Below are 9,376 nucleotides of genomic sequence, written 5' to 3'. Positions count from 1 at the left end.
TCTTTGTTTGCTTGCAGGAAATAGACCTTCGTGGTCAGGTTGACCGTGCTCCGGCGTGGTCAATAACCTCTCGGAGTTGGTTTAGCGATTGCTAAGGCGCGACGTCCCCACACTTTCGTAGTCGGATTGTCAAAGTCGACTTCCACCAAAGCGATATCCATCATCTCATCGAAAGACAGGACACCTTTGCCTCATCAAGTGGTATCAGATTTCCAGGTTGCTCGGTGAGATTTTACAGTTTTTCGTAGTTTAGATCGAGTCTATTCTTCATACCAATAGTCCACGAAACGGCCACAAAAAAATTAGGGTTAGTTCATCATATCCGAACCAATCTGAGCCTTTGCATAATCTTTTTAGGGTTTTTGCTTTGTTGAATTTGCGGTTGCATCGTCGTGTTTAGTTGCTGGTCTTAGCGTCTAGTCTTTTAGAGTTTCGAGTTCTGGTTATAAGTTGTCACGCCGCCGCCGCACCATCATCATCGCCCCTGCCATCTACCACCACCGCTTATCCGCCAGCGATCCATATCCATATACCATCACCAATCTGTATCCATATACCACCACCAATCCGTATCCATATACCACCACCGCTGCACCATCGCTGTCATATCTTACCATCATATATCTACCACCAATCCGAGTTCTTTTCATATTAGGTTTGTTTTCGAGATCCATCTATTTTCTGATTCGTGTTTCCTTGCCTGAGTAGGTTTCGAAAAAAAAAAGTCTGGAGACCCCCGGGCAGTTTTTAGGCCAAAATTTCGGTGACCGAAAATATTTTTTCCCTATCCTGTTTTTAGGCTTTTCTGAGTCTTTTGAGACGCTCGCCATCATAGTGATTTTTTGTCGCACTTTTTTGTCGTCGCTGCCCTGATTTCCGAAAAAAATTGTCAAAAAAAATTCGTGCCTATCCTGTTAGTTTGACTTGGGAAGAGTTTTGAGACACTCGCCATTATAGTGATTTTTCGCAAAGAAAAGAGCAAAAAAATCAGAGTGTGCTTTTCCCTTGTTTACGTGTCGCGCCGTGATTTTGTTAGTGTTCTTGGCTCGCGTCTCTAGCACAGTTTATCCTAGGACCAGCACAGTACCGTCGTTGAGCGTTTATTCAACTTTGCATCTCTGGATTGATTATTGCTGACATTTTTCGCTACCATATCATAAGCCATCCCAGCTCCACATACATCTACGTTGTGTGTCTGACTCTCCCTGGTAATCGCTCTATCCAAGCTTTGAGAGTTTTGACTACAACGGTTGTCGATCACCACCTGCTGCTGGGTAAGAACTGGTAAGAATTTGAGTTTTGCTTGACGGATTTGTGACACCCCACCACCGCCACTTTCTAGCAGTCTATAGGATCATATTCTTGTGTGTTTCTATTGTTGCTGACCATAGCAGGATCACAAGCCGATGAGACTAACTGGGAGAACATGACGAACAAAGAGTTACATGATAAGTTTCAGCAAATGATGAGTGGACAGGTGGAAGATGTTCTAAACAGATTTGAAGAGGCCATGGAGAAGATAGATGGCATTGAGAAGGTGTAGACAAAGCTCGATGACAAGTTTAATGAATTGCTTGCGCATCTTCCACAACCACCGCCCGCTGCACCTGTCGCACCTCTACAACAACAACAACAACAACAACATCGCCTTCCAAATCAAGTGGGGCGAGCACAGCGCCTTCCCCTTGAGCATGGTCAAACTTCTGGTGCCGCTATACCTACTATTGCTGGTTATGTAGCTCATGTTGCTACTGTGGAGGTGGAGGACCATTACGAGGATGAGGTTGATCAAAATCAGAACTACGTGCAACCACTAACACCACCACCACCAGGTCGTCCTCATGCATATCATCGCAACGGTAGGGCTGCACCACCACCTGAGGTAAGAGATCATGACCATCTTCCTAAACTAAAATTGAATATTCCACCATTTGAGGGTAGATATGTTCCTGATATATATCTTACTTGGGAGTTAGAAACTGAACAATGTTTTACATGTTTACAATATCCTGAGGAGAGACGTGTTCCTGCTGCTGTTTGTGCTTTCACTAGTTTTGCATGTGTTTGGTGGTCTAAACATTGTAGATTATATCCTATTCCAGCTACTTGGGCTGCTTTGAAAACTGCTATGCATACTCGTTGGGTTCCACCTTATTACCAACGTGAATTACTTCAAAAACTACAGCGTTTAAGACAAGGAAATAATTCTGTAGAAGAATATTATCAGGAATTACAAACTGGCATGATTAGATGTGGTATTGTTAAGGATAATGAAGCTATGCTTGCACGTTTTATGGGTGGATTAAATAAAGAGATTCAGACCATTCTAGAGTATAAGGAATATAATAATATCACTTGTTTATCCCATCTTGCTTGCAAAGCTGAACGTGAAGTGCAGGATCGACAGGCATTGGTGCGAACTAACTTTTCTGCAGGTCAATCTTCATCATGGACACTACGTGCATCCTCTACTTCCACACGTTCTGCTGCACCAGCACCTCCGTCAGCTACCACCTCCAACCGTGATACAAGAAATCAGGCACAACCACCACTATCTGCCAAGAGCACAGCTTCTGGACCTGCACAAAGCTCTTCTTCATCCATGGCATCAACAGGGCAAACACATGATATTATTTGTCGTCGTTGCAAGGGTGGAGGTCATTATGCGAGAGAATGCCCATCTAAGCATGTGATGATTGTTATTGAGGATGGTGGGTATGAGTCCGCTAGTGACTATGATGAGGAGACTTTGGCTCTTATTACAAGTGAAGAACACGGTGGAGATGATTCTGATCATGAGACGCAATACATGGCTGCTGAAGATGCTGACATGTATGAATGTTTAGTTGCTCAACGTGTTTTGAGTGTGCGGGTTACACAAGCTGAGCAAAATCAGAGGCATAATTTGTTCCATACAGAGGGAGTTGTGAAGGAACGTTTTGTTCGCGTCATCATAGATGGAGGGAGCTACAACAACTTGGCTAGCATGGAGATGGTGGAGAAGCTATCTCTCACCACAAGACCACATCCACATCCTTACTACATCCAATGGTTCAACAACAGTGGCAAGGTTAAGGTAACACGTACTGTTTGTGTGCATTTTAGTATCTCTACATATGCTAATTACATTGATTGTGATGTGGTACCTATGCAAGCATGTTCCTTATTACTTGGCAGACCATGGCAATTTGATAAAAATTATGTACACCATGGTAGAAACAATCAGTATACTCTTATTCATAAGGATAAAAATATTACTTTGCTTCCTATGACTCCTGACTCCATTTGAAAGATGATATTAATAGAGCTAATAAAGCAAAACAGGAGAAAAATAAGAGTGAAAATCAGATTGTGGCAAAAGAATTTGAGCAACAAATGAAACCTAACAATAAACCATCTAGTGTTGCTTCTGAAATTAAATTGAAAAGTGCATGTTTACTTGCCACAAAATCTGATACTGATGAGCTAGATTTTAGCAAATCTGTTTGTTATGCTTTTGTGTGCCAAGAGGCATTATTTTCATTAGAGGACGTTCCTTCCTCTTTGCCTCCTGCTGTCACTAACATTTTGCTGGAGTTCGCTGACGTCTTTCCACAAGACGTGCCACCGGGATTACCACCTATTCGTGGGATTGAGCACGAAATTGATTTAATTCCCGGTGCATCGCTACCCAACCGTGCACCATACCGTACCAATCCAGAGGAGACGAAGGAGATTATGCGTCAAGTCCAGGAGCTACTCGACAAAGGTTATATACGCGAATCCCTTAGTCCCTGTGATGTTCCTATTATTCTAGTGCCGAAAAAGGATGGTACATCACGTATGTGTGTTGATTGTAGAGGCATTAATAATATTACTATTCGTTATCGTCATCCTATTCCTAGGCTAGATGCTATGCTTGAGGAATTAAGCGGCTCTACAATATTCTCCAAAGTTGATTTGCGTAGTGGATACCATCAAATTCGTATGAAATTGGGGGATGAATGGAAAACAGCATTTAAAACTAAGTTTGGATTATATGAGTGGTTAGTCATGCCTTTTGGGTTAACTAATGCACCTAGTACTTTCATGAGATTAATGAACGAAGTTTTACGTGCTTTCATTGGACGATTTGTGGTAGTCTATTTTGATGATATACTGATTTATAGCAGATCTTTGGAGGAACATTTGGAACATTTACGTGTTGTTTTTATTGCTCTACGTGATGCATGTTTGTTTGGTAACCTTGGGAAGTTCACCTTTTGCACCGACCGAGTATCTTTTCTTGGCTATGTTGTTACTCCACAGGGAATTGAAGTTGATAAGGCCAAGATTGAAGCTATTGAGAGTTGGCCGAAGCCCAAAACGGTCACACAAGTGAGGAGTTTTCTTGGACTCGCTAGTTTTTATAGGCATTTTGTGAGAGATTTTACCACCATTGCTGCACCTCTCAATGAGTTTACAAAGAAGGATGTGCCTTTTGTATGGGGTACCGCACAGGAAGAAGCCTTCACGGTATTGAAAGATAAGTTGACACATACTCCTTTACTCCAACTTCCTGATTTTAATAAGACTTTTGAGCTTGAATGTGATGCTAGTGGAATTGGATTAGGAGGTGTGTTATTACAAGATGGCAAACATGTGGCATACTTTTCTGAAAAATTGAGTGGGCCTAGTCTGAACTATTCTACTTATGATAAAGAATTATATGCTCTTGTTCGGACTTTAGAAACATGGCAACATTATTTATGGCCCAAAGAATTTGTTATACATTCTAATCATGAATCTTTGAAACATATTAAAAGGCAAGCTAAACTGAATCATAGACATGCTAAATGGGTTGAATTCATTGAGACTTTCCCTTATGTCATTAAACACAAGAAGGGTAAAGAAAATGTTATTGCTGATGCATTGCCTCGTCGTTATACTATGCTTTCCCATCTTGAATTTAAAATATTTGGTTTGGAGACCATCAAAGATCAATATTTGCATGATGCTGAATTTAAAGATGTATTGCAGAATTGTAAAGAAGGGAGAACATGGAACAAGTTCATCGTTAACGATGGATTTGTGTTTCGTGCTAACAAGTTATGCATTCCAGCTAGCTCCGTTCATCTTTTGTTGTTGCAGCAGGCGCATGGAGGAGGATTAATGGGACACTTTGGCGTGAAGAAGACAGATGCTACACATTTATTTTGGCCAAAGATGAGACGGGATGTTGAGCGTTTTGTTGCTCGCTGCACTACATGTCAAAAAGCTAAGTCACGACTCAATCCTCATGGTTTATACATGCCTTTGCCTGTACCTAGTGTTCCTTGGGAAGATATATCTATGGATTTTGTTTTAGGATTACCTCGAACAAAGAAGGGGAGGGATAGCATATTTGTTGTCGTGGATAGATTTTCGAAAATGGCACACTTCATACCATGTCATAAAAGCGATGATGCTGCTAATGTTGCTGATGTTTTCTTTCTTGAAATTATTCACTTGCATTGTTTGCCAAATACTATTGTTTCAGATCGTGATACTAAATTTCTTAGCCACTTTTGGAGATGTTTATGGGCTAAGTTGGGGACTAAACTGCTTTTTAGTACTACTTGTCACCCCCAAACTGATGGACAAACTGAAGTAGTCAATAGAACATTGTCTACTATGCTTAGGGCTATTTTGAAGAATAATAAGAAAATGTGGGAAGAATGCTTGCCTCATATTGAATTTGCTTATAATCGTTCATTGCATTCTACTACTAAGATGTGCCCTTTTGAAATTGTGTATGGTTTCCTACCTCGTGCACCTATTGATTTGTTGCCTCTTCCATCTTCGGAGAAGTTTAATTTTGATGCTAAACAACATGCTGAATTGATTTTAAAAATGCATGAGTTAACTAAGGAAAACATTGAGCATATGAATGCTAAATATAAACTTGCTGGAGATAAGGGTAGAAAACATGTTGTGTTTGCACCTGGAGATCTTGTTTGGTTACATTTGCGTAGGGATAGATTTCCTGATTTGCGCAAATCAAATCTAATGCCACGTGTTGATGGTCCTTTTAAGGTGTTAGAGAAAATAAATGATAATGCATATAAACTTGAGCTGCCTGCAGATTTTGGGGTTAGTCCCACTTTTAACATTGCAGATTTGAAGCCTTATTTGGGTGAGGAAGATGAGCTTCCATCGAGGACGACTTCATTTCAAGAAAGGGAGGATGATGAGAACATCAATACCATTGTTACACCTACACCTCCTGCTACTATACATACTGGACCAATTACTAGAGCTCGTGTGCGCCAATTAAATTACCAGGTACTTTCGTTTCTTGGTAATGATTCTAATGTTCATGAGAATATGATGCTGCCTAAATTGGATACATTTGTTTTGCTTACAAATGAAGGGCCTAGCTTGGAGAAGGATGAACATTGGAGCAAGAACAAGCATGGAGATGATGGCATGCGCAAGGGAAACAAGAACAGAGTTTCAAGTGATGATTTCAGGACTTTGAAGCCACCATAATGAGTGCATCAAGTCTTGGACGAAATATACAAGATGCCACTTCACAGATTTCGTCCAGAGGCTATTATAGGTGTTGCGTCACCTTATTATTGGGCCAGGCCCATGTAATTTTGAAATACTTGATTATAGGCTGTTTTTAGAGTCCGTATGTGTGGGAAAACAAGAGTTAGGGTTGGTTTCGGACCCCTCCCTCAAGGGCCACGAAATTCCCCCCTCTTCCTCCATATATACAGCCCTTAGGGCGTCGTTTAGACTTTGGGTTTTGTTTAGATTAAAAGTTCGCCGTAGCTGCAACTTCGCGTACTTCGTTTGTGTTCAACGACCAGACCAAGACGTCACAGAACCCCACCTTGATCAATAAAGCTTTCATCTTATATTCGCAATATCCATATTGCAATCTTAGTTTCTTGCTTGTTCTTTGTTTGCTTGCAGGAAATAGACCTTCGTGGTCAGGTTGATCGTGCTCCGGCGTGGTCAATAACCTCTCGGAGTTGGTTTAGCGATTGCTAAGGCGCGATGTCCTCACACGTTCATAGTCGGATCGTCAAAGTCGGCTTCCACCAAAGCGATATCCATCATCTCATCGAAAGACAGGACACCTTTGCCTCTATCACATATCATGTGAACAAACAAAAACCAAGGTATACCGATAATTGTTGAGGAATAAAGATGGGATGCCAACCGGGGCATCCCCAAGCATAGATGCTTGAGTATCCTTGAAATATTTACTTGGGGTGTCTTGGGCATCCCCAAGCATGAACTCTTACCTCTCCTTGTTCTTCTCATATCTATAACTCCTCAATCTTCGAACACTTCATCCACACAAAACTTAACAAAAAACCTTGTGAGATCTGTTAGTATAACAAAGCAAATCACTACCTTTAGGTACTGTTGTAAACTCATTCCAATTTCATGTTAGTGTTATATCTACTGTATTCCAACTTCACTATGGTTCATACCCCCCCCCCCGATACAACCCATAGATTCATCAAAATAAGCGAACAACACATAGAAAACAGAATCTGTCAAAAACAGGACAGTCTATAGCAATCTGGAAACTTCGTATACTTCTATAACTCCAAAATTCTAAAAAAATAGGACAAAATAACAAATTTGTGTAGGAGTACTGTGTAAAAATTCCAAGATTTTATCACGCTCCAGAAAAAAATGTAAATTCAATTACTACAGCAAACGTTTCTGTTTTTTCTGTTGCACACACCAAACAAGCAATTTAAACATTCTAAAGCCAAATCTTGACACATTATTTTTATAATACAATGAATATATACAAGGGAAAACTTATTTTTGAGAAATTTCCATGAAAAATTCTACATTGTTTCCATGCGAATGAACACAAGTGTTCAAGGTCGACCCTCACTTCTCCAATGCATAACCTTCCAATCACTTATCTTTTTGAAATAGTTTTTAGGCATAAGAGACAAGTACATTTTTTGTATTTTGCATTCTTTTAAAAAAATTGTTTGTTTCACCCACAACTAAAGAAAAGAAAAACAAAAGGGAAAACAAAATCTACTTAGTGAAGAAAGCAAACAAGCATACACGAGAATATCAACCCCACGCTATTGCTCCCCGGCAACGGCGCCAGAAAAGAGCTTGATAATCCCCAAGTGCAAGGAATCATCGTAGCAATTTCCAAAGGTGGAAGTGATAAGTATGGAGTGTCGAACCCACAAGGAGCTAAAGGTAAAATCAATATTCTCTCAAGTTCTATGATTCTATCTGACACTGATACGACTCTACGTACATCAAACGTTTGCTTCCATCTAGAAACGAGAAATAAAACTATGTTGTGGGTATAAAGAGGATCACTTTGCATGATATCAGAGAGCTAAAATATAAAAAATAGGTGTTGTTAACATAAAGTTAGAATATATTACTATATATTATAAATAGCGAGTGTGGAATAATGATGGAGCGATGTGTGGAATTATCCTAGGCAATTGTTAACAAGATCGGTAGTCATTATTGCAATTTAATATGAGGGAGAGGCGTAAGCTAACATACTTTCTCTCCTTGGATCATATGCACTTATGATTGGAACTCTAGCAAGCATCCGCAACTACTAAAGGTCATTAAGGTAAAACCCATGAAGGAAATATGCCCTAGAGGCAATAATAAAGTTCTTATTTATATTTCCTTATATCATGATAAATTTTTATTATTCATGCTAGAATTTTATTAACTGGAAACTTAGTGCATGTGTGAATACATAGACAAAACAGAGTGTCCCTAGTATGCCTCTACTTGACTAGCTCGTTAATCAAAGATGGTTAAGTTTCCTGACCATAGACATGTGTTGTCATTTGATGAACGGGATCACATCATTAGAGAATGATGTGATGGACAAGACCCATCCGTTAGCATAGCATTATGATCGTTTAGTTTTATTGCTATTGCTTTCTTCATGACTTATACATATTCCTCTGACTATGATATTATGCAACTCCCGAATACCGGAGGAACACCTTGTGTGCTATCAAACGTCACAACATAACTGGGTGATTATAAAGATGCTCTACAGGTGTCTCCGAAGGTGTTTGTTGGGTTGGCATAGATCAAGATTAGGATTTTTCACTCCGTGTATCGGAGAGGTATCTTTGGGCCCTCTCGGTAATGCACATCACTATAAGCCTTGCAAGCAATGTGACTAATGAGTTAGTTGCGGGATGATGCATTACGGAACGAGTAAAGAGACTTGCCGGTAACGAGATTGAACTAGGTATGATGATACCGACGATCGAATCTCGGGCAAGTAACATACCGATGACAAAGGGAATGACATATGTTGTTATGCGGTTTGACCGATAAAGTTCTTCGTAGAATATTTAGGAACCAATATGAGCATCCAGGTTCCGCTATTGGTTAT

Source organism: Triticum aestivum, chromosome 7D (genome assembly GCF_018294505.1).
Source record: "Triticum aestivum cultivar Chinese Spring chromosome 7D, IWGSC CS RefSeq v2.1, whole genome shotgun sequence".
NCBI lineage: Eukaryota > Viridiplantae > Streptophyta > Magnoliopsida > Poales > Poaceae > Triticum > Triticum aestivum.
Note: the sequence above shows the minus strand (reverse complement) of the source record.